The sequence below is a fragment of the Mytilus galloprovincialis genome, chromosome 9 (genome assembly GCF_965363235.1).
Source record: "Mytilus galloprovincialis chromosome 9, xbMytGall1.hap1.1, whole genome shotgun sequence".
NCBI lineage: Eukaryota > Metazoa > Mollusca > Bivalvia > Mytilida > Mytilidae > Mytilus > Mytilus galloprovincialis.
In genome coordinates this window covers 68,009,200-68,034,095 of record NC_134846.1, presented here as the reverse complement: position 1 = coordinate 68,034,095, position 24,896 = coordinate 68,009,200, and the positions used below count along the sequence as shown (strand labels likewise).

Genomic DNA, 24,896 nt, shown 5'->3' with positions numbered 1-24,896 from the left:
AGATGCAAAGTATGAGAATGGCACACATGAGACTATTGCTTCTCAAAACCGAAAAAAATATTACATTCCATCTATTCACATTGTGTTCGTAAATTAAGTAATTCAAGGGATATTTCATATTTATGACCACAGTTAAATATCAGCTAAACTTTATTCGCCAAACAATGTCCATAGCTGGTATACTTCATATGGAACAATATATATTTCAAGTAAGAATATTATTTCTGATAACAACTGTTTGCTACAGCTGTATATAAAATTGAAAATTGAAAATATGTCAAGGAGACAACAACCCGACCAAAGAGCAGAAAACATACACTATAAAACTTCGCGGATTAGCAAAGAACTAGGGATTACAACAACTGATCATATCTTTTATGAGAACATCAATTGTCTAAAGAAGTTTTAGTAGGGATTCGTTGAAAAGTTTGATCACGAATATAGTATATTCTGTTCTTCCATTCTTAAACATTGCATTGTTTGATTTTCAATAATAAAAATAAAAACACTCGATGAACTTGATAGATTACCCTCAATTAATGTGTATCCTGAAAATTTGATGTTTTCAAGAACTATAGAAGTAGGATATTAGACTATCCGCTTAATAAAAATATTATAATCAACAAAATATCTCGTATTAGTAAAGAACCAATTAACCAGATTGGTTGTAAATAATTGATAAAACAAATGAACACCTATACGATGTTTGTTGGCAAGCTGCACTAATAGTTCACTCCTTACATAACACTTAAGATATATACGCAGTGCTTTGCGTTTACTTGAGTTGTCATACTAATTTGCTTATTTTCATTTGTATTCAGAAAAACGTGCGAAGAGTTTGAGAGGTTTCCCCTTCTTTTGCACTAATGTATACCCTTTCCTTCAAGTAGCTTATTATTTTTTAATTAATAACATGTGTTTGCATGCTCATCACAGGTTGACATTCAATTATGCATTTTTTTTACTTTTATGAACGCTTAAAAAGCATGCTTTTGAAGTAGCGCAAACAAATAAGTTTTGCAGTACGACAGAACAGCATTTTGCCAAATATTGTACAGAAAAAAATAGTAAATGGCACAGAATCTACAACTGTATCACTCGGAATATGCAGTTTGTAAAATTTCAGGGATGTAAACCATAACCGATCTGCTCCTAAATACACATTTATAATGACCTTATTTAGATGCAATTAGTTGTTTTTGCCTTTGAACTAGCTGTCAGTAACTGCGAGTATTTCATATCTGTACTTTAGGTGTATTTGTATTTGTTTCAATCTGATGAGTTAAGCTTTGTTCAACTGGAATTGTATTTTTTTCTGATATTGTACCTTTACAAAACTTTGCAGGTAAGGGGAGGGTTGGCGCCTCCAAATCCCTCCACATTCTATATGTGCCTGTCCCAGGTCAGGAGCCTGTAATTCAGTGGTAGTCATTTTTTGCTGTGTAATTTGTTCTTTGTCGTTCATTATTTTAAACATAGATTAGGCCGTTAGTTTTCTCGGTTGATTTTTTTACATTTTTCATTTCTGGGCCTTTTATAGCTGACTATGCGGTATGGGATTTGCTCATTGTTGACGGATGACCTATATTTGTTGATTTCTGCGAAATTTGGTCTTTTAAGGACAGTAGACTAGTCTCATTGGCAATCAAATCACATTTGAATTTTTTAAACCGATGAAAAAACTAGGTTTGTACCGTCATGATAAACGCGCTCTTTGCATAACATCAAGTAAGAAAGTTGCTTTTCATGCTTTTCCTTTAATTACCTTGTATAAAACTGTCCTATATGTAATGTAGAAGGAAACTTACATATTACAATGATCAGTTCTTTGTTACATATTTGTTAGGTTTTTTTTATTAAGATTATAACACAATGTTGACTGTTGTACCCCTATTGTTGACATTTTAACCTAAAATTTCTGTTTGTTCTGTTCAGGCATCGTTGTCAATATAATGGAATTTGATGCGACTGTCATACAAGTGAGTGGTTTAGCTAGCTATAAGACAGGTTCAATCCACCTTTTTCTACATAAGAAATTACCCGTACCAAGGCAGGAACATGAAAGTTGTTATCCATTCGTTTGATGTGTTTTATCTTTTGAATTTGCCATTCGATTAAGGACTTCCCGTTTTGAATTTTCCTCAGAGCTCAGTATTTTTGTGATTTTACTTTTAGATACATTCATTGACGAATATTGGTCTAACAATTTTCTTACTCTTTTAAGAAGGACAGTAGATTTCGAAAAAAAAATAGCATTTAAGACAAAGCAAACAAGATCTGAAACATAAGCTGGTAAACATTCGAAAGCTTTTAAAAGGACAGTAGATTTCGAAAAGAAAATATCATTCAAGACGTATCAAAGAAAATCTGATACATAAGCTGGTAAACATTCGAAAAAAATTTCCAGCTTTAAATTTGATATCCACAATCAAGGAACTAGTTTTATCACAAAAAGTGAAGTATTAGAGTGTTTAATACCTTTTAAGTAATTATTTAATTCAAGCAGTTAAGACAATGTTAAAAATCCACACATTTCAAATATGGATGGAAAATAATTATTCATATATAAAGGATTCATTCATCAGTTATATTGACCAAAGTAAAGACCTTTGAGAAACGTAATTAATTATTGCTATTTTCGCAATTGGCAATTTACAAAAACCCTCTCTATTTGATCAGCTAAATTCTTGTACAAAGAATAGACTATGCAGTTTGCAAATGTGCAATTGTATTCTGTAAAAAATATTACATGAATGATTGCACTTATCAAATAAATCATTCTAAGCACGGAGTTTGAAAGCTTTACAATAAGCCAATGGCAAAATATCATCATACAAGCGATAAAAAACATTACATAGGAAACTAAAAACTATTAATTATAGTGCGAAGACATGCACAACTAAAAAAAGTTTTAAGTAAGATTATAATTATACATCCTCTTCCTCAACAACACTTCTATACTGACTTGATAGACTTGTTAATATTTGTATGATAAATGTAAATGCGAAGGAATAGTCTTTGATGTAAGTAATAAGCATTTGTATTTCCTCAATTAAGTTTTATCGGGATTTTTTACTTTTAATACCTTTCTTTTTACTCTAAGCCTTTAGATCAAATAAATGGTATATTAGGGTGCAAACCAATTCATTAAACTAAGCAGATTGAAATGAATTCGTGTCATGTTTTCTTTTAGACCTATAATTGCTATTCCAGAGATGGAATAGCTGATTAAACATCAAATCGTTTAAGTTAACGTGAAATCGTTGTACCTTGCAATAGGGATCACTGATAAAATAGAGACAAAATGCTTCTATTCATTCGATAACTGATTTTACATAGTGTCATGATGTAAGCCAGCTATGATCACTGCACCAAATACGATTTATCTGTATAAGAACAAGTATTTTGTACGAAACTACCACCTAAGGTTTCTTATTAGAAGTATTGTCCGTGGGTAAAATATCATGAACACCAGGTAAAAAATAGTACGCAAATCAACAGGGAATGGCTGAGATCAATCGTTTTTCCTGAGTGAAAGTCCAAGTACTGCAAAGAGAGGAGTAAAAGCTATTACAAAGCGACTTGGTCAAAAAGACTACTTTAATGTTTCTGTACACAAATATTTTAGATAACTATATTTTGCACACAGGCATTTTCATTTTATTATTAGGTATGTCCAAGACGATTTCATTTGTTTTTAGTTTCAATGTCAAATGTTGTTGTTTGTCCTTGTATGTCTTATTTGTTACCGGGTTTGTCTTTAATTTCCTCTGTTTGCCCGTCTTCTTAGATAGTCCTGGGTTGTCAAAACTTCTTTTAAGATTATGTTTTTTCCTTTAATGTATATCCATATACCATATATCATCGGGGAGAGGTTTAAAATTTTCTATGTCGATATCGAATCGATATCATATCGTTGTTGTCGATATCGACGTCGTGTTTTTTCATACATTATTTAATACAGAAATTTTCGATATACATTCGATATCGTGTTTTTATTGTCGATATCGAGGATATCGAAAGTATGTATTTTCATGCTATCTTCATTCGTCGATATCGACAGTGTGTTTTGTCACAGTGTATTCGTTTGTCGATATCGATTTGATATCGTGTCGTCATCGTCGATATCGACATCTTGTTTGGTTTTGGACATGTATGTACCTTATCACCCCAAACACTTTAACTCCCCTTACACCATACAGATATTAGCTGTTTAAGAATCTAGCACTGGACAATATCAACAACTGCGGACAAGGAGTTCATATCATTAATATACTTACAACTGTAGCCATACATTTTAAACTTCATTTTCTATATTGTATAATAATATGGCTTGGCCTATTTTTGTTCAAATATTTACTTTACTAAACTGAGGTTGTCGTTGTTTTTTCTCTTTTTTTCATTAAGTTTGATACATACATTTAGCTATTGCAATGTCAGTTTATTTTCGATTTATGAGTTTGACTGTCCCTCTGGTATCTTTCGTCCCTCTTTTGAGATCTATTTACAATGTTCAACTAAAATACCATTTCTAAGGCAAATTATAAAGAATGAAAACGATGTGTGGGTCAAAGAGACAAAAAAAAAACAAAAAAAAAACCAACGAACATACAATGTCATAGTATACTTTTATGGTCAACAACAACAAACATGTATGACGTAGGATGCATGTACCAAACTAAAAATCTTAGTACTAATATTTGATTTAAGAAAACACGCATTTTAAATCGCAATTTCAACATGTTTCTGAAAACTTTAAAAATCTACATTAGAACTTTTATCTTGATGAATAAACATGATTTGATTGAAATTTTGAATGTCTTCGCATTCAGTACTGGTATATATTGTAAGACAATTGAATTTTCATTCGAAATTGTCCGTCGTGTATTTTTTAAACATTTTCAGTACCTGCGTTCAATAACACGGCATTTTTCTCAGTTTGTGACCCGTTCAGATTTTCTGGATCATATGTATATCTTTGCAAATAAATGTTTGTCATTGGATAATTTAACAGTTTATCGTATTAATCATGTTGTATGATGTAAAACCTCTGAATCGTTACTTTTGTTGATAAGTATAGTTATATGGAAATTTTAGTGAGTTATAGGATCAATATTTGATACGTCTATAACTAAATATGCCAATGAAGTTACATCTGTAGCTGAATATACTTTTTAAGAAACGTCTTCAGTTGGATTTACTTTTTAAGTAACGTCTTCGGCTGAATATACTTGAATTATTACATTGGTTGCAATGAATTACATTGATTACCCAGTGAAATAAAAACCGATAACTTCACATGTGAAATAAACGTGGTTATTTCACTCCTCTGATGTCATACAACAATAGGCGTTGTCAAAACATATTGTGAATGCGTAGAAAAAGATATAGTTCCTTACATTTTCTACTTTAATTTCATAAAAAAGCCATTCGCCAATGTAATGAAAAGAATAACTAATCAAAGAGTTCAAATATCGAAAAATATTCAACTCGTGACCGAACAACACTGATAATTAACTCATGCGCTGCGCGCATTTGTGAATTCATGTGTTGTTCGGTCACTCGTTGAATATTTTTCTCTTCGATTAGTTATTCTATAAGTAATCTTTAGCTGGATATACTTATGTCTTATGACGTTACGTTATGCTTATGAAGTTACGTCTGCCACTGAGTATACTTATGAAGTTACCTCTATAACTGAGTATACTTATGAAGTCACGATTTTAACTGAATATGCTTATGCACTTACATCTTAAACTAAACATACTTTCCGAATAATCTTATGGAGTTACGTCATTAATTGGATATGCTGATGAAGTTATGTCTTTACTGGTATAGATTATCGGGTTTTCTACACATTGATATCGTAAAATAGTTGCGAGCCACAATGTGAACCTTTCTGGTGAGTGAGCGTAGCGAACGAGCTAAAAAATTTCACATTGTGTCGATCGGCTGATATTTTACGATGTCAATACGAAGAAAACCCGATTATCTGTTTATCGTTCTATTACTGATCTTTTTCCCTCACCCTAAGACAGTTTTACGCTTGACGAAACAGTAGGACAACCGGATGTGCCTTTTCGGCCAAAATGTGATTCGGCGGCGCTCAGTAGTCCTACGCCGAAAAATGGACTATTTTGCGTCGGCCGACGTCAACTGAAAAATGGCGCGCTTTTGTATTTTTTTTAAATTCATTTGCGGCAAAGTGCGGACGATAAATACTGTCGATTTTAAGCATATCTACAGGAGAAAAATGTATGAGTTTACATATTATTTTCATTTTTGATCAGTGAAACATAAGGAAATCTTATTTTTTTACATCTGAACATAGAATTTCGGATTTGATTTTCTGCACTATAGGATTAAATGGCTATATCAAAAATGGGAACAAAAAAATACCTATCCTTCGATATGCTAAAAATTTTTACAACCTATTCTCGCGAGTTTTTGGCATCGAAATTCGTAAAGAACAGAGGTGTCCAAGCCAGGGCAAAAATTTGTTCCCATTTTAAAGTAGGGGTCTCAATCTTTTATAGGTTTTTCCTTGCATGGTCGGTAGATTTGAAAATTGGAAGAGTTTCTGTTTTTAAAGTAAATATTTATTCAAATATCATGAAAAGGTGAATCATTAGGTGTAAAACCACTTTAAATATAGCAGTTTGTGTCACTGAATTGTAAAATTATAGATTTTTTTCGAAATTGAAGAAGGCGCCATTTTTGGCTATTTTTCCATTACGTCTATTGATATGCTAAAATTATGAGGTGTTTCTAAAAAATCTCCGACTCAATTTTTTTAAAACTTTCATATGCTAATCTTTGGTACAAAATGTATGTGTTTTGAAAAAATTTGGCACTTCTATCGAGTAGAAATGGAGAATGGTCACCTTTACTTTGTATGTCCCCACTTTGGGGGCCCTGTTCCTCCCTTTACCTTGTTTCTGAAGAACACGATAGTAATTCATCTCTCGAAAAAATTATCCACTAAAAATAGTTGAAACATATCAAATATATGTTAAGACATCAATAAATTTTACTGGATGTGATTTTTTAAGCAGAATTGCCGGAATCGACCTCAACCGAAGTTGTGTCAGTATATAGATAAACGTTGTCAATTTCCGGCGCCGAAAATGCCAACGTAAAATGTCATTAAAAGTTGGATTCTTTTCTTCTTTGTAGCAATTTTGTTAATCTTAATGCCAAGGAAGGCATGCAATATGTTGAATCCATACCAACGTTATACCATACTTGGTACCCTAGAGTGTTAGGCTTACACATCATGGGACCCCCGACTGATTTGTTGAAATCATGATCGTACTTTAACTAAAAGTTTACAAAGTAACTTATAAAAAACAAGATTCATTCCGTGAATATTGCTACCTGCCGCTGAGTTTTTAATGAATATTTAATCTGATTCGGTCATAGAAAAGCTGTTGATATTCCTTTCGTTAATATAATTATCGTTGTGTGTTTTGTTTGGTTTCTTATTTTTAAAAGGGGGCGTTGGCAGGGGCATGCTCTTTTTATTTTGTCAAAGGCATGTGTCATTTTTAGGGCTCAGGGTTCTCAATCTCTGGTTACAGTGGAGGTTCAAACTCAAGTCATGCTTCAATGATTCCCTATATAATCAACTAAATTTTTCCCATGAAAGTGGGGCCCCCCTGGATCCGCCTATGTACTTGTTCGCCCTGGGTGCTTTTCCCTTATACCCATTCGCCCTGTTCTTTTTATTTTTATTTTGTTGTCCTCTTTAATGTAAATTATTTGAATGAAGTATGTAAAATTTGGTTGACAATTTTGTGCATAAAACACTAACACCAAAACCTTGGAGATTTTGTCTGGATTGACTATTCATTTGCATCCATTGGTACACATGCATTTATTTCTAAACATATTTTCACTTTTGCATACAGATGCAGAATATTCCTTTTCAGCCTGTCTTGTGTCATGTAACAGGGTCTTTTATACCGGTACATGTGGCTGACTAACTGCTTTTTGTTCAAATTAATCTTTTTAGACATTTGATATCTGGCGGAGAATTGTCTTATTGGCATTGATCATACCCCAACTTTCTAATTTTCATATTACTGAAAGGTAACTGTATTTATTACCTTGAATTGAATAAATAACTACTTACAAAAAACAATTCCACATGTAAAAAAAATAAATGAAATATAATTTCAAATGATACAATGTAGCTAGCCTTATGGAATATTTTTTATGTTGTGCATCTCTTTTCTCCCTTTAGTGATGGGGGCCTATTTTGTATGGTTGGCTGCTTCATATCTGGTGATGGGATATACATTTAGTTATGCATTGTTGAATACTGGTCCCCACCCCCCTAATTGATAGGAATAAACAAAACATAAATTCTTTCACTCAATCTCAACAACAAGGCAAAAGTGAAGTAAATCAATATAAGCATACTACTGGTTCTGCTTGTTTTCTGCTCTTTGGTTGGGTTGTTATCTCTTTGACACATTGCCCATCTATATTCTCAATTTTAAAGATTATTCAAGTATGTGATATGTGATAAATATCCAAAAATGAGCTTATTTGATAAAATTCAGCCTTGATCCACAATTTCTTGAAAAAGTACCAAAGCAAAATACAACATGTGGGTACATGTCTAATTTACCAGGAAAAAAGTTGAATAATTCTGGAATGGCAAAACTTGAATTTGCCCAAAACTAAAAGCGAGCTTTTTTAAATTACACTCATGCAAAATAAAAGGGAAACACTTGAGGCCAGAGGGAAGATATAATATTCGGTTGTCAGAAGTATAAAATAAACGTGGAATCTTATTAAGTATATAACAGTGAAATTGCTTAAAACAAAATATTCATGAAAACAACTGAGTCAATAATCTGATTTTTTTTAATAAATATGGTGACATTTCACTTCTGCACTTTTTAATGTTGATGAGTCTCACATATTTAAAAAATCCTCTTGTTACTAAACTTTGGAGTCCATAGTCTTTCATTTATTAAATCCTGCATTAGTTCAACAAAAATGGCCGCTTATAATCACTTGAACCACCTCGGATACCATTCTGTACATGAATATATCTCTCATAACAAACTTCATATAAATTGCTGATTCCAGGTATCAAAATTTTTATCCTCCAGTAAAATTATTCCTCTGACAGGATGTGTTGTCTACTGAAAATGAAATTTTTTGTTATTAAATTAAGTTTGTTAATTCAATCAAAAAGTAATGAAGAATCAATGATAATTATAATATATTGTATTTCATTGTTATTGCCATCTATGACCTCAATACAGTCTGCTCAAGTCATTCTCTTATCTAAAAAAAAACAGATGCTCCGCAGGGCGCAGCTTTATACGCCCGCAGAGGTTGAACCCTGAACGGTTGGGGCAAGTATGGACACAACATTCAAGCTGGATTCAGCTCTAAATTTGGATTGTGATTAAATAGTTGACACAGCATAGGTTTCTGACACAGAATGAATGTGGTCTAATGAACTTAAAATACTTTTTTTTCCTTTAAGCAATTCACTATGCTGTTAATATTAATCCTCTCAAAAAAATGTTTGAAGAAATTTTCTTTTTATTTATGAAATCTGAAATGAAACAAATTTACCCCCCCCCCCCCCCAATTTTTTTTCACATCCCCCTTTCCCTTATTCCAAAACTGATCTCAATTCAAATTTCTAATGGAGTTTGCAACAATAACTACTCATTTAAATACATCATAAAATATTAAAACGTAAAGAAAGTGCTTGAAGTTGTAATCACTGAATGGTAAAGATTGTTTTAATTTATCAGTTGGTAGTAAAAGTAATATACATTGTATATTGTATAAAACAATGATTTAAGTTGATTCAACTACTATTCTGAAAAAAGAAAGATAAGACTCCAATTAAAAATTTCATGCTATTGCACAATATTGTGCAATTAGATATTTCTTGCTATTGTGCAATACTGTGCAATTGAAAATATTTGCTATTGCACAATACTGTGCAATTGAAGATTTCTTGCTATTGCGCAATACTGTGCAATTGAAAATTTCTTGCTATTGCACAATACGCGCTTAATATAATAATTTTGGATCCTGATTTGGACCAACTTGAAAACTAGGCCCATAATAAAAAATCTAAGTACATGTTTAGATTCAGCATATCAAAGAAGCCCAAGAATTCAAATTTTGTTAAAATCAAACTTAGTTTAATTTTGGACCCTTTTGACTTTAATGTAGACCAATTTGAAAACGGGATATCGAAGAACCCCAATTATTCAATTTTTGATGAAATCAAACAAAGTTTAATTTTGGACCCCGATTTGGACCAACTTGAAAACTGGGCCAATAATCAAAAATCTAAGTATTTTTTTAGATTCAGCATATCAAAGAACCCCAACTTGGCCAAGGATTCAATTTTTGTTAAAATCAAACTAAGTTTAATTTTGGACCCTTTGGACCTTAATGTAGACCAATTTGAAAACAGGACCAAAATTTAAGAATCTACATGTGTATACACAGTTAGATTCGGCATATTGAAGAACCCCAATTATTCAATTTTTGATGAAATCAAACAAAGTTTAATTTTGGACCCTTTGGGCCCCTTATTCCTAAACTGTTTGGACCAAAACTTCCAAAATCACTCCCAACCTTCCTTTTATGGTAATAAACCTTGTGTTTAAATTTCATAGATTTCTATTGACTTACATGTATACTAAAGTTATGGTGCGAAAACCAAGAAAAATGCTTATTTGGGCCCCTTTTTGGCCCCTTATTCCTAAACTGCTCGGACCTCAACTCCCATAATCAATCACAACCTTCCTTTTGAGGTCATAAACCTTGTGTTGAAATTTCATTGATTTCTATTTACTTATACTAAAGTTATTGTGTGAAAACCAAGAATAATGCTTATTTGGGCCCTTTTTTGGCCCTTAATTCCTAAACTGTTGAAACCAAAACTCTCAAAATCAATCCCAACCTTTCTTTTGTGGTCATAAACCTTGTATCAAAATTTCATAGATTTATATTTACTTAAACTAAAGTTATAGTGCGAAAACCAAGAAAATGCTTATTTGGGCCCATTTGGCCCCTAATTCTTAAAATGTTGGGACCAAAACTTCCAAAATCAATCCCAACCTTCCTTTTGTGGTTATAAACCTTGTGTTAAAATTTCATAGATTTCTATTCACTTTTACTAAAGTTAGAGTGCGAAAACTAAAAGTATACCAATATATGACCAAAAAATTTTCAATTTTTGCGGTCATATAAAAATGGTCAGATTTATTAAAACGCTTCATTTGCATGGATATGATGCACATCATGTAAGAGTTAATTCCCTTATATTGTTTTTTTTTATCATAAATTAAATTAAATTATGGTACCCTTCATTCTTGAAATTAGGTGTTAAATCCAAATGTAACTATCTTGACATTTATACAACATAGATAACAGAATAAAATCTTTAAACTATTAAAAGAATACCATTCGGCCTTAAAGTCTGTGTATGATTCTTTTACCTATATCTCATTAATTATAATTTCCATCCTCAATTTATTCCATTGGCAATATATATAAAAAAGAATAATTTAGTATATAATTATGTCTGACTGTTAAATGTAGATATTTTCAGTCTATTCCCTTATGAAAACAGTCTGCATACCATGTAAATGTATATTATGTTTTTGTTTCATATTTGTGGGATTGAAATCATAGCACACTGTAAATAACTGACTGTTTTTACCCTAAACAGACACTTTTGGATTACTTACCCTTAATATATTCTAGTCCTATTGTTATCTATCAAAATCATTTTGCTTTCAACATTACTGGACACTGGTCGTTGACATTCCATTTGATTACTGTTTTCTTGTTGTATGTATATCACACATACACATGTACATGTGCAAGTGTTTTTTGTTGATATATAAAAGTCCTATGTATTGAATTTTTGATTCATAGTGAACATCTTTCTCCTTCCTGTAAATATAAAGCAAATGTACATACAATTACTAAATAAATTATATACTAAATTATTCAAAGCAAAATTAAACTTTGCATTGTTATTATCAACACATTAATACAAATTTGCCATATGAATTACCAAGAAAATACATGTTTTTACTAAGTATTATAAATAATTATGCCTCAAGCATTTTGCTCAATACATAAAAGTTAAAGGCAATAATGGGCAAAGAAAATATTTCCAAGTCTTGAAAATTTATTTTTTAAGTATAATATAAAAAAAAGAAGATGTGGTATGATTGCCAATGAGACAACTATCCACAAAACACCAAAATGACACAGACATTAACAACTATAGGTCACTGTACAGCCTTCAACAATGAGCAAAGCCCATACCGCATAGTCAGCTATAAAGAGCCCCGATAAGACAATGTAAAACAATTCAAACGAGAAAACTAACGACCTTATTTATGAAAAACGAAGAACAAATATGTAACACATAAACAAACGACAACCACTGAATTACAGGCTCCTGACTTGGGACAGGCACATACATAAATAATGTGGCGGTGTTAAACATGTTAGATAACAATGTTTAATATCATAACATGGAGCAGATTTGAGTGTTAACAATCCTTTCATTAACATTTTTATATTCAATTATATTATAGTGTACATAAATACTGTATCATAACATGTACAATACAAGCTAAAATTATATACATTTTGGGGGCAATCACAACCCAGTTTTTCTCAATTAAATCATGGAACCACCACTGTCATGACTATTGAGACATTGTTGGAAAAAATTTGGTTGATCATATAGGGACTGAAGCATGACTGGTTTATTTTTTTATACATGTGAAAGAAGAGTATGGATAGTGAACCCCCATTGTCAGAAACAAGTGCCTATAATCCCTTTCCCTTTGTATTGTATCAATTTGTGTTCATAAAAGATTTAATTTTTATAGATAAAATATTAAACTTGAGTGTACATGTATTATATAAATGAAATCAGGGACATATAAAAGTTCAAAATTCTTTATTTTCCAATTAAGGGCCCCTGACAGGCAATAATGACAACAATACACAATACATTCTGATTCTTAACACATAAACATATAATGAGTTTTGTCTCTTGCTTGTTCATGTTGTTATAAGTGTCAAAAGTGTTGGCTGTTATGTTTTATTGTTGTTATGTTTTATTGTTGTTTTGTTTTGTATATGTGTTCATGTGTTTCAGCGATGATCCTTTTGTACTGGATTTTATCCTGAATAAAATTAGTTAGATAGTTAGTTTATAATGAAGATAAAATTAATTGTTCCCAGATAAAATTGGAATTTATTTATATAAGACCAGGTATAAAGTAGCCAAGAGTTCAAGTGAATATGTCTTACATTCTAATGATTTAGTACATGGACGTCTTTGACGTGCAGCAAAATTCATGAAGTACCCACCCACCCCACCCCCTTTTTTAGAGAACTTACAGTCGGCATGAAACATTATCATCCACGCTTTCAAATTTGATTCGTTTTGGTCCGTATTTGCCGTTTCATGTTTACAATGTTCACAAAGTGATAGCGTGAATTATTTCCAGGGAGATCATCGTGAAGAACACTTTTTTCAATTTTGTCTGTCCAGTTTGAAAACGGATGTTGACAGTGGGTATAATATTTCCGGAGACAAGGGCGGATACCCCAGACCGAAATCCGAATGTAATAAAATAATAAAAGTGATAAATAGTAAATTCATTACATGAAAAGGAAATGATGAAAACTTGGATTTCAATATTCATGTTTCATATTATTTTACACTTTATTTTTGTCGTTTAAATCATTTCTTGGGATGCGACTTCTTTGAAAATAATTACCTGCAATATCTGGAATAAAGCTTTATCTTTTATGTTGTGTGGCACAAAGTTTAAGCATCCAAGAATGTCATAAATGCAACTTTCAACAAGGAATGCCAAATCCGACGTCAAATAATGGCCGCCATTACGTGTTGACAACGTCGTCTAGTGAACCGTATCACTGAGCGCCGAAATCCTTACTCAGGCGCTTCCGGTTGTCCTACTGAAAGCAAGCTTGATAACGTCTCCTCTAGCATTGTGACGTCGCTGATAACTTCTCCTCTCACATTGTAACGTCGCTGATAATGCCTGGTCTCGTTTTGAAGTCTTGATACGAGAATTACTGAGCGATAGAGCAGGGTGATGTAGGCGTAGGGAAGGACGATAAAATATACTTACATGTGAAAAAAATTGAAAACAACACGTTTAATAATTTCTTGCGTCCGAAGCGCTTTGAATTGACATCTATAATTAAATATGCTTTTGAAATTACGTCTAAAACTAGCACTGAATATGATCATGAATTTATGTTCATAACTGAATATGATCATTTATCGTGCTTCTCTTTGCCAACTATCTGTTCGGTGGCTCCGTTATTCAAGTGTGTGAAGAGACGTTATTGAGCTTACAAAAATATCTAAAGTAGAAAGACAAGACCAGACACAGTATCTGTGAAGCCTTTTTCTCTTTAGCTACTCTTATTCGCCGAAAAAGTTCACATTGTGGCTCGCAGTTTATATTTTTTTCTGATATCAATGTGAAAAAAATTGATAGTCTATAAGAAGTTACATCAGCTGAGTATTAGTGTAAAGATAATAAGATACATTGAATATAAAATGTTTGTAAAGGACCTTTTATCAAATAACAAGTCATGATAATTAGAATAAAGAAGAAAAAAAAACGAAACACAGATTGAACAATTTGAAGGTAAATTGAAATCATGAAATACTTTATAATATAGGCGTCGTCAGTTTATTTTCAATTTATGAGTTTGACTATCCCTCTGGTATATTTCGTCCCTCTTTTGTTAAAATAATAATACAAAGATTCGCAACAAAAAGGTTTTAAAAATCATCTTATTGTTCCGACGATACATGAACTGCTTTTGTTATAATAGGGATATATACAACTAGACTAAAGCTTCTATATATAAAAAAAGACTTTCCTAAAAGGAGTAAAATTGAATCATTAGAAGGCAGTCTACAACATGCACACACTTATCTCCATCTTTTTTCTTCATCAGTAATATTTGACATTAAAATATGTTACAAAAATAAGACAGAGGACGTAAATCAGACACTGATAATCAATTAACAAGAACAGTCAACTACATTAATTAGAACAGTCAATCACGATTAAAAGTTCAGTTCATTGTGAAAATGTACTAAAGACTCGAGCCCGTAAACAAGACGAATAAAACAAAATTAATTTTGCAATTGTATATCAACAAATCATCAAAACGTTATAACTGGGAGAGAGAAAAAATCTCAGCAATAACATATAAGTAACCAATTTCGTTTTTATTATGCTTCAATCTTGACATTAAGTAATTATTCATAACATCAGATCGAACGCCTTATTTCGCTATAATAGCTAGGAATAGATACAGTAAATTAAGAGAAAGCCACAAATGCACATAATTCATCACCATTGCTTACATTAATGGAACAAGGATTTGACGGTAATCCATAACGAAGGTTCATTAATCTATGGAACCTCATCTACGTGTTCGATCAAGTCCATCTGTGTTTGGTGGCGTGACATTCTGATTTTTTTGTTCAAGTAATTGCATAATTCTATTAATAAATTTTAATAGCAAATTTAATTATAACATGTTGATCAAATCATCGTAGAATCATATAAGAAAGTTTTATTTCGACACAAAAACTTGTCTCCTAGCTCTGTTTCCTAAGTTAAATGGATAGTATAAAGTATGTGTAAACAAACTATATATTTCCACAAAAGTAAACATGACTTTTTTGTGGTTACACAATTTTGTCAAGTTTCTATCAATTCAAATTAATGGAATGTAAACTGTAAGAAATTTTGTATTTACAATTCCGATATAAAGAAAAGCTAAGTTCATGTTTTGTAATGGAAAAAGGAAACTCCCTAAGACAAATCCGATTACAAAAATAATTAGAAAAATGTCATAATTACACAAAGATCGAAGTAAATATGTCAGTAAATACGCAATTCCACAGTAAAATTAATAAGATTTTGCATATTCAAATTTCCAAACATGTTAGAATGGCAAAGGCCATGTTTTAAACCAAAAAGTACGTGCAAATTCTTGTTTTATTTGTCAAGGTTTTCCCTAATCGAACGTCATGTCTAATGTAAGATACATCTATTTTGCGACAACAAACTTCGTCATATGTAGATATTCTGAAGTCAATTAATTGTTAGATTAAACCATAAGAGTCAATCTTATATGAAACAAATCAACTGCAATTCTTCACACAGTGTAAAGAAATTCAGTCAAGTCGACAGCGTCATTTATTTGTAAATTGTGCATGATTTGATGTTTACAAACTTTTGTATATATAATTGATAAAGTTCATGGTTGCTCTAACAAATAGCTAATAAGTCAAAGTCGAACATTTTGTTATAAATTGAACGAGATTTGGGATTTACAATTATTTGTCAAGGACCGACAGACAGAAATGCAATCATTCAGTCAGACACGGAAAGGAATGGACAAAACAATATTTCTCAAAATATATGCAAAGGCTGAATATAACCATAGATGATAAAATTCTTCATTCAAATCCATACATCTATTTGCACAAAAACTAAGACAATATAACGGAGAGGGGTAGTAAAAAAGTAAGGAATGAAATAACACCAAATATGTTGTATGATCGCCAATTAGACAACTCTCCACAATAGACCAAATGACAGAGAAATTAACAAATACATGTCACCGTACGGCCTTCAACAATGAGCAAGACCATATCGTATAGCCGACCATGAACACTAGAAAAAAAAAGAAAAAAAGTATGATAACAGATAAAGGAGAAAATCCAAACCAAGTAATGTAAAATACCTTCCGATTTTCCGTAACTTAGCTTCTATAACTGTTTTGGCGTACAGAGCTGTAAATTTCAACGTTTCATATCTTAGAACTTAAACGGTTTCCCTCATTTATTTTTTCATTTGTAGTCTCACAAGCACTTTTAGTTTATTCTTCAGATAACACGAAAAAGCTTATACCATTGAGACACTGATTATAACAAATTGAATCTCAATTTCAAAATACCCTTAAGATATAAATATTACTTGATATTCATTCAATAAACTATTGCATGCCTCAGCAACTGGTAAATCATTCTAATCAGCGATCCTAAAGGTCATCTAACTTATTGATACGTATACATATTGCGTGCGTGTGTCAAGACATTTGAAAATCTGTTATTGCATGAAACTATGATAATGACAGAATTTAAAGCAGACGGGAGTGAAATCAAATGCACATTGTATTCTAGTAGTAGGACCATTTATCTTAATATCTTATCCTCAGGTTCTCATTTAAATTTTGTAAATAGATTAATTACATATAGACATGTGATTATGAAAATAAGAAATGTTGCAAGACTTCTATTGATACGAATATATTTTAATGAAAAAACATGACAAAACAGCAAACACCTGCAAGTCACTGCGCTGACAAAATGCGCAAACACTCACCCAGGAAGGTACCCACAAAACAAAATATGAAAGAATTAAAAAAGATAACCAAGCCATCTTTATATTGTCTTTAAGGAGACATAGTTTAAATAATTAAATAATGATACTATGCTCAATGGTAGTATAAAAAAATCTTTTTATAACAAAATTTCGTTTTAATTTCGCATTAATCTGATGGAAAGTATGAAGTCTACAGGGTATGTGACTAAACCTAATCTTATCTAATTAATTATAACACATACCATCAAAAATCTACAAGTAGGTCAGCGGAACGAAATACTGCTTTCGGACAAAAACATGAAACATTTAAATAGTATGATAACTACAAATAAGATATGCAAAATTGTGATGAGACTAAAGTATGTTGGTTATATTGATTGACAGTGATGAGTTTTAGCGTGTGAGTTCTTTTTGGATTTCTTGGAAACTTACTTTATGGTTGCCGAGCCTTGAAATTTTTCAATATAATTTTATTCGTTACTTTTCTCTCAAGTACAGCTGAGATACTTCATACTTGGTCAGCATCTATATCGTGATTAGTTGGTACGTGTGAGCACATTTAGACCTGTCAGACACCTATTTCCTGTAATACGATACTTTGTGCTGTTTCTTATTCCATTCTCTGTGGTAGATATGTAATGTTTAAAGAATTATAAAAAAAATCAAGGCTACAATTATAACATGTACACCGGCATGCTCTGTGTTGAAGACCGTACTTTGACCTATAATGGTTTACTTTTATAAATTGTGACTTGGATAAAGAGTTGTATCATTGCCACTCATACCACATTTTCTTATATATATCTATTGTGTATAATCTTCATTTGCTAAAATTTAACCAAAATTCACTTCACAGAAGTTGATGATTAATTGTTTTACTTTCATAAATATCTATTTTTTTTTTTTTTTTTTTTTTTACAAAATATGGAATTAATATTGCTTATCATTATCCGGTATTATACAATTTAAAAAACCTCTGAATGTTTAGACATTGCTATTAAGTATATTACCTAGTATTATAAAACAATAACTGACACGGAAAATAATCAAACATAAAGATATTAGTTTACTTTGGCAGCATACACCGTCAAGAATAATATTCATATCAATAATAAACTTGCATAATAAGAAACGGCTTTCATCTTCAGTAGACTCCTAGCTTTTCATTTCCTCGCTGTCATGCTTAATTCCCGGAGAAGAATAGACAACCGTTGTTAATTAATTCAGTTCCTGGCATGTTTGTAGATTTTGTTGCGTGTTTTATTGTATTTGTTGTGTCATTTTAACATTACTTTGAGATGAACGATTTATTAAATGTAAACTGAAGAAAGAAAGTGCATAATAAGTATCTGAATACATCAATCTTCTGACTACTCAATCAGTGCATGCATCACGTTGCTAAATAGTAATCACAACAGATAAATCTGTTAAAAGTACGAAACAAAATAAAATAACACTTCAGCCTTATTTAAATAGAATTAAACATCTCAGAAGGCCGTACGGTGTTCATTAGTAACTCAAGCAAGCTGACATATGTATGATAAATACGTAAGAATTCCGATATCCCACATTGCAGCGCCGAGGCAACAGTTGTACGACTGGAAAAATCATAAACAATCCATAATTTGCTGGGCGAGTAATTTAGTAAAATGGCGAAATGTGTACAAAGTCATCAAAAAGAAATTCGATCTCAAATTATTATTACTTTTACTTTAAAGCATTTAACAAATAAGGTCATTGAACTTTTTATATAGTTCCTGCAATATACTTTTAATCGAAAATTGGCATTGAAGATGGATTGGTATCCTGGTCAACGTGACAATACCCAGAAGAAGTTTCCATGTGATTATGCCCTTCGTCTTGATTTTTTAGATCCTGGATTCGCCACTAACATGTTACTCTTCAATTTCACTTAGAATTATTTGGTATAATTTCGCGATCTTTAATGAAATATTTGCCACTGAACGTTTAGCGTTCAGCAATCATTAATTTGACAGATATAACAAATTCCTTAACTTAATGGTGGTTAAGACATGCGCATTGAATTGGGATTTAAATAGTGTCAAATAATGATTGAAGGGTCATTTCATGGTCCCCCTCAAATGGACTTTATATAAATGTAGACTGGCATATGCAAACTTCGTTTTTTCACTGAAATAAAATCAGGAAGAGCCTTAAAAAATTCATATATATTTTATGTCTGTGTTTTATCCGAATCAGGACCTTGTCAGTTTTTGTCTTTTTTATATATCAATGTACTGTCACTGGTGTTGAGGGCGCTACCCAGTCAGCAGACTAACAGCGGGCCAACGTTGGCAAATGGTCGGCCCGTTGGTCGACCGTTGGTGTTGGCTTCACAACATTGGCCCAACGTTGGCAAATTGTCGGTCCGTTGGTCGCAAGTTTATGTTGGCTGCACAACATTGGCCCAACGTTGGCAAATTGTCGGTCCGTTGGTCGCAAGTTTATGTTGGCTGCACAACATTGGCCCAACGTTGGCAAATTGTCGGTCCGTTGGTCGCAAGTTTATGTTGGCTGCACAACATTGGCCCAACGTTGGCAAATTGTCGGTACATTAGTCGCACGTTGGTGTCGGCTGCACAACATTGGCCCAACGTTGGTCTGTTGTTGTAAATTCATATTATTATCTCATGTTGGTTATAAATAATCGGGCAAATGTTGGCATTATGTTAGTAGCAACATAGGGCCGATATGAAATTTTGTTAATAGAATTGATAATATAATATTTTACGCTTTATTTCTCTTGGGAGGCGGATAATTTCGATTGCAGCAGGCTTTATGAAAAGTTAATGTTATACCGAAAGTGTTTATCAACTGAAATAACATTTACAACTCTGTGTTGGGCCAATGCTGGCCCAACGTTGCGTGATTATATATTATACTCTATATATAAGTCAGGTAAAATTTATACTGGAATATCATTACTGTTATAAAAAAAAATGTATATCGTAAACATAGATTGCCTGGTTAAAAATTCAAATTTATTGCAATCATTATTTATAATAACTTTATTCATTAAACTTTGTGAAACATAATAATAGCAATTATATGCAGAGTGATATTTGATACAGCCAGTCTGTTAATCAAGCCCATTCTGATAGAAGGTTGACCATATGTTCGACAAATTTCAAAGATAGTTGCTATGGTAATTAAGTTTATAGGAAATCTGAATGTAATGGGATGGTCACTTTTGTGATTATTTCCTGTTGTGTATTTGTAAGAGAGCAGCGATACGAAGAAAACAAAAAGAGAAAATCATGTCATCTGAGATTCAAAGAGAAAGATAGTAACATGTAAGTTGTAACTTTAAAAAATCTGATATATATATACGATTCAGAATGACAAATACAATATGATTTTTTAATCTGAGGGATGTTGTTAAAAATCAAAACATATATATTAATTTCTATCATTTTATAATGCTGATCTTGAAGTTTCTACGTTTCGGGCGAAATATTTTCTAGATTTTAAATCATTTCAATCCTATTAATTATCATGAAATATTTGCCACTGAACATTAGTATCTTCAAACAAATGGTAAAATATATAAATCTATAACCACAACATGTATGATCATTACTGAAGTTAATGGAATAAAATTGTCTTAAGATGTACCTTATTCCGTAATTTTTTCAAAAATGTGGTATAATGATTTCTACTTCATTAAAATATAAATGAATTTGTTAGTTTTATTGTATTTCTAAATCGCGTGCAAACAGATACGATATATTTGTGAAACCTATTAGGTAATCATATACACACTTGAATGTGTAACAGTGTTTTTATATATCAAATATATAACTGTTCATTAATACACATCTAAATTATTCTTTATATATCATGTATATTACGAATATATAAAGCATGATACCGAATTCTGAAATAATAGTAATAAGGGGTTTGTTATACCCACAAATCCGTCTAATACTAAAGATTTCTGACCATTAGACAAATAACCAATATAAAACAAAATGGTTATTTAAGATTTTATTTTGTATTAAATAGTGTTTAAACTATTTAGAATATACATTAATTCATATTACATATCTAGAAGGGAGATTACGCACGCATGCATTAGGCAAATACGCAATTCAAGTTTACTTATAACTTTATTACAGAGTCGGTTAGAAAAAAAACATAGCTGTAAAGAGTCTTCGGATAAGGAAATAGATGATGCAGCTAAAGATTGGCGGCGCTTAAGCCTTGACAGAGAAGGTGGCAAGAAACAGAGAAGAGAAAAAAAAAATAACAATTATAAATAATAATGACACTGTTGAAGTTCAAATTGAGGAGGACACTAATAGTGGTGACGACCAATGATATTAAATTTAAAATAAATAAAGTTTCATCTTCTGAATTATTTAATTTTCATTCTGGATCTGGAACCAATACAACTAAAATTACATCTCCGAAAAAACTATTTGTTTGATCGCCTAACCATAAGCCATACGTCATTTGTTCTGTTAAAGAAATAAATGAAATTGATATGAAAAAAGAAGATGTGGTATGATTGCTAATGAGACAACTCTTTACAAGACACCAAATGACACAGAGTTTATCTGGTCGATCCATCAAACATTGCCAAAGAAATATCTTAGCGTCACACAATAAATAAAATTAAAGAGGCAAAGTTCATGAAAAAAACAAGGACAGTAACAACAATGGGTAATACAAAAATACAGAACTGCTACCTTAAACTTTGGCAGTTTGGAATACAAAAAAAGATCAAATGCGCTCCGGGGTATTTATCATATACAGCTCCTCATGCAGCATCCATTGTAATTTGGTTGAAACAATAGACCAACGTATTGCCAACATAAAAATGAGAAATACCTACCTTGGACCAACATAGTGCCAACATAAGAAAAGATATTTCTACGTTGGTCCAACGTTGTGCCAACATGGATTTCGTTTTTCATACAATGGGCCAACGTTGGCTCTATGTATTGCATATAACCGTACAACGTTGGGCCAACATGAAGCCATCATGTTGGGCCAACGTAGGCCCACTTTGCACTTATACGTTGGGCCAACGTTAAAATACAACGATGGGCCAATGCAATGATATACGTTGTGCCAATGTTGGGCCAACATACTCATGTTGTCTGGGTATTTCAATTATGTTCTATGCTTGCTGGACATAGAACGGTGTAAGCTGTTCGCTTGCCAATCTTTGGACTATGTATAAGTACCGGGCCACGTCCACTTGTAGTTTTGTCCTTCTGATGAGTTAAGTCTTTTTCAATGATTTTTATAGTTCGTTCTTATGTTGTACTGTTATACCACTGTCCCAGGTTAGGGGGGGGGGTCCCGCTAACATGTTTAACCCCGCCACATTATTTATGTATGTGCCTGTCCCACGTCAGGAGCCTGTATTTCAGTGGTTGTAGTTTGTTTATGTGTTACATATTTGTTTTTCGTTCACTTTTTTTACATAAATAAGGCCGTTAGTTTTCTCGTTTGAATTGTTTTACATTATCTTATCAGGGCCTTTTATAGCTGACTATGCGGTATGGGCTTTGCTCATTGTTGAAGGCCGTAAGGTGACGTATAGTTGTTGATTTCTATGTCATTTTGGTCTTTTGTGGATAGTTGTCTCATTGGCAATCATACCACATCTTCTTTTTTATATTTGTCATATTTTCGGAATTCTCTGGTTTTATCCATTTTCATGCCTTAAAAAAATGCCCACTAACCTCCATTTTTCTTTTTATAAATGTATAATTATAAACCATTGGTAAAAGTCTTATGATATCTTTGTTATTTTTTAATTGGTTTTTGAGAATTATTATTTGTCAATGAAAAAGCTAAGAAAAATCAAGAGAGAACATTTTCCCCGCCAAAATTTCAATGGTTAATATATCAAAAACAAGCACATGGACCTATATATTTTTTTCGCTCTTTTGGTTCCTTAATCAATCACTTCTCAATATGTATTGAAAAGCTTGTTATTTTGAAAAAGAGAAGCGAACATCCATAAGTACGAACACGATTTTAATTTAAACACTTGTCTATTGTTGAAGACTGTATATTGACCTCTAGATATATATTTTTAGAATCATATTCAAAACAGTGTGGCTGTGGCCATTGATTGACGACCTCAATTATCCCATTGACTGGGACAGATTAGGTGAACGTGTGTCTGTAACGACCACTGCTCACTATTTACCTATTGTAGAATTTAAATTGTGGGGTAACCAAAGGTTCTTAACGCCTTCAATAATAAAAAAATTCGAAAAATTAATCAGGAATAATCTTTATGTTTTGATTTATATTATTGATATAAATCATAACATCGTGTTATTCCTGATTAATTTTTCGAATAACTTCATTTAGGTTTTGAGAACCTTTTGTTGACCCCACAGTTTAAGTGTCTTTAGCAAGTACATAGTGAGCAGTGGTCGTTACAGATAAACGTTCACATAATCTGTCCCAGTCAATGGGATAATTTAGGTCGTCAATCAATGGCCACAGCCACACTGTTTTGAATATGATTCTATGTACATTGCATGTGTGTGTGATGAACTGCTGTCTCATCGACTTACACTTTCATATTGGTATCATTAAATAATATTTTCGACAACTGATTGTACTTTTACACTGCATTTAGGTGTTTTGTGATTTTACTTTTTAAGGCAACTTGTAAAGAAAGCTATTATTTTTATATTAGAAGATTTTAGTAAATGTTATAAACTTTTGATTGCATTTGCCATGGATCAGGTGTAAATACTTCTGTTTCCCGCATTCTGTAATGCCCACTTTGCTTTTGGATGAATACATTTCTAGATTTGCAGATATCGGGACAAAGATTCCAATACAGATTACATAATATAAAAGTGCAACACAATATAGGTTTGTTTTAATCGCTTTTATAGTGCACCGCTTGAACGAACTTGCAGTGAGTTAATAGCTTAGGCTCAGTGTTGAAGACATCAAAATGACTTTTAGATGAAGACCTGAAAAAAGTTTTTCTTTGCTTCATTTTTTTGTCAATTACCTATAGGGATTTGTTTTAAGAATTAATACAGCATAGCCATTCGAATCTTTTCTATAATTATACCTCCATACGCCACATGATATGATAAACATGGAATAATTGGTGCCAACTTAAGATATTATTGAGTATCAGTTACCTATAAATTTCTACATGCATCTTCACGTGTTATCTTTTAAATGAAAAATAGTCGTCTATAATTCTGTAGAATTTTGCATTCATGAAAACGGGACTGAGAAAAAATATAACATTATATACAATTTTAACCACCAGTTGTTACTGCAATTTAAAACTCCTAGTAACTTGTCTTAATTATCTTAATAAGCACACCGAGACTTCTTCCGGTGATTGTCGCGTTGTTCAGGATACCAATCCATCTCCAATGCCAAATGACGATTAAAAGT

General features: G+C 32.0%; 1 protein-coding gene and 2 long non-coding RNA genes across 3 annotated transcripts in view; 2 read left to right on the top strand and 1 right to left on the bottom strand.

Annotated features, from left to right (window-relative positions):
• The window catches only part of LOC143045742 (RYamide receptor-like), a 75,402-nt gene that overhangs the window by 7,442 nt on the left and 43,064 nt on the right, over positions 1–24,896 (top strand). The window lies entirely within an intron of this gene.
• LOC143045739 (uncharacterized) lies at positions 8,857–13,781 on the bottom strand. The gene is made up of 3 exons (XR_012969016.1): positions 13,426–13,781; positions 11,745–11,952; positions 8,857–9,158 (listed from the first exon to the last, which is right to left on the bottom strand). It is a non-coding gene; the product is annotated as an uncharacterized LOC143045739 (long non-coding RNA).
• On the top strand, positions 20,490–21,851 carry LOC143045738 (uncharacterized). The gene is made up of 2 exons (XR_012969015.1): positions 20,490–20,791; positions 21,617–21,851. It is a non-coding gene; the product is annotated as an uncharacterized LOC143045738 (long non-coding RNA).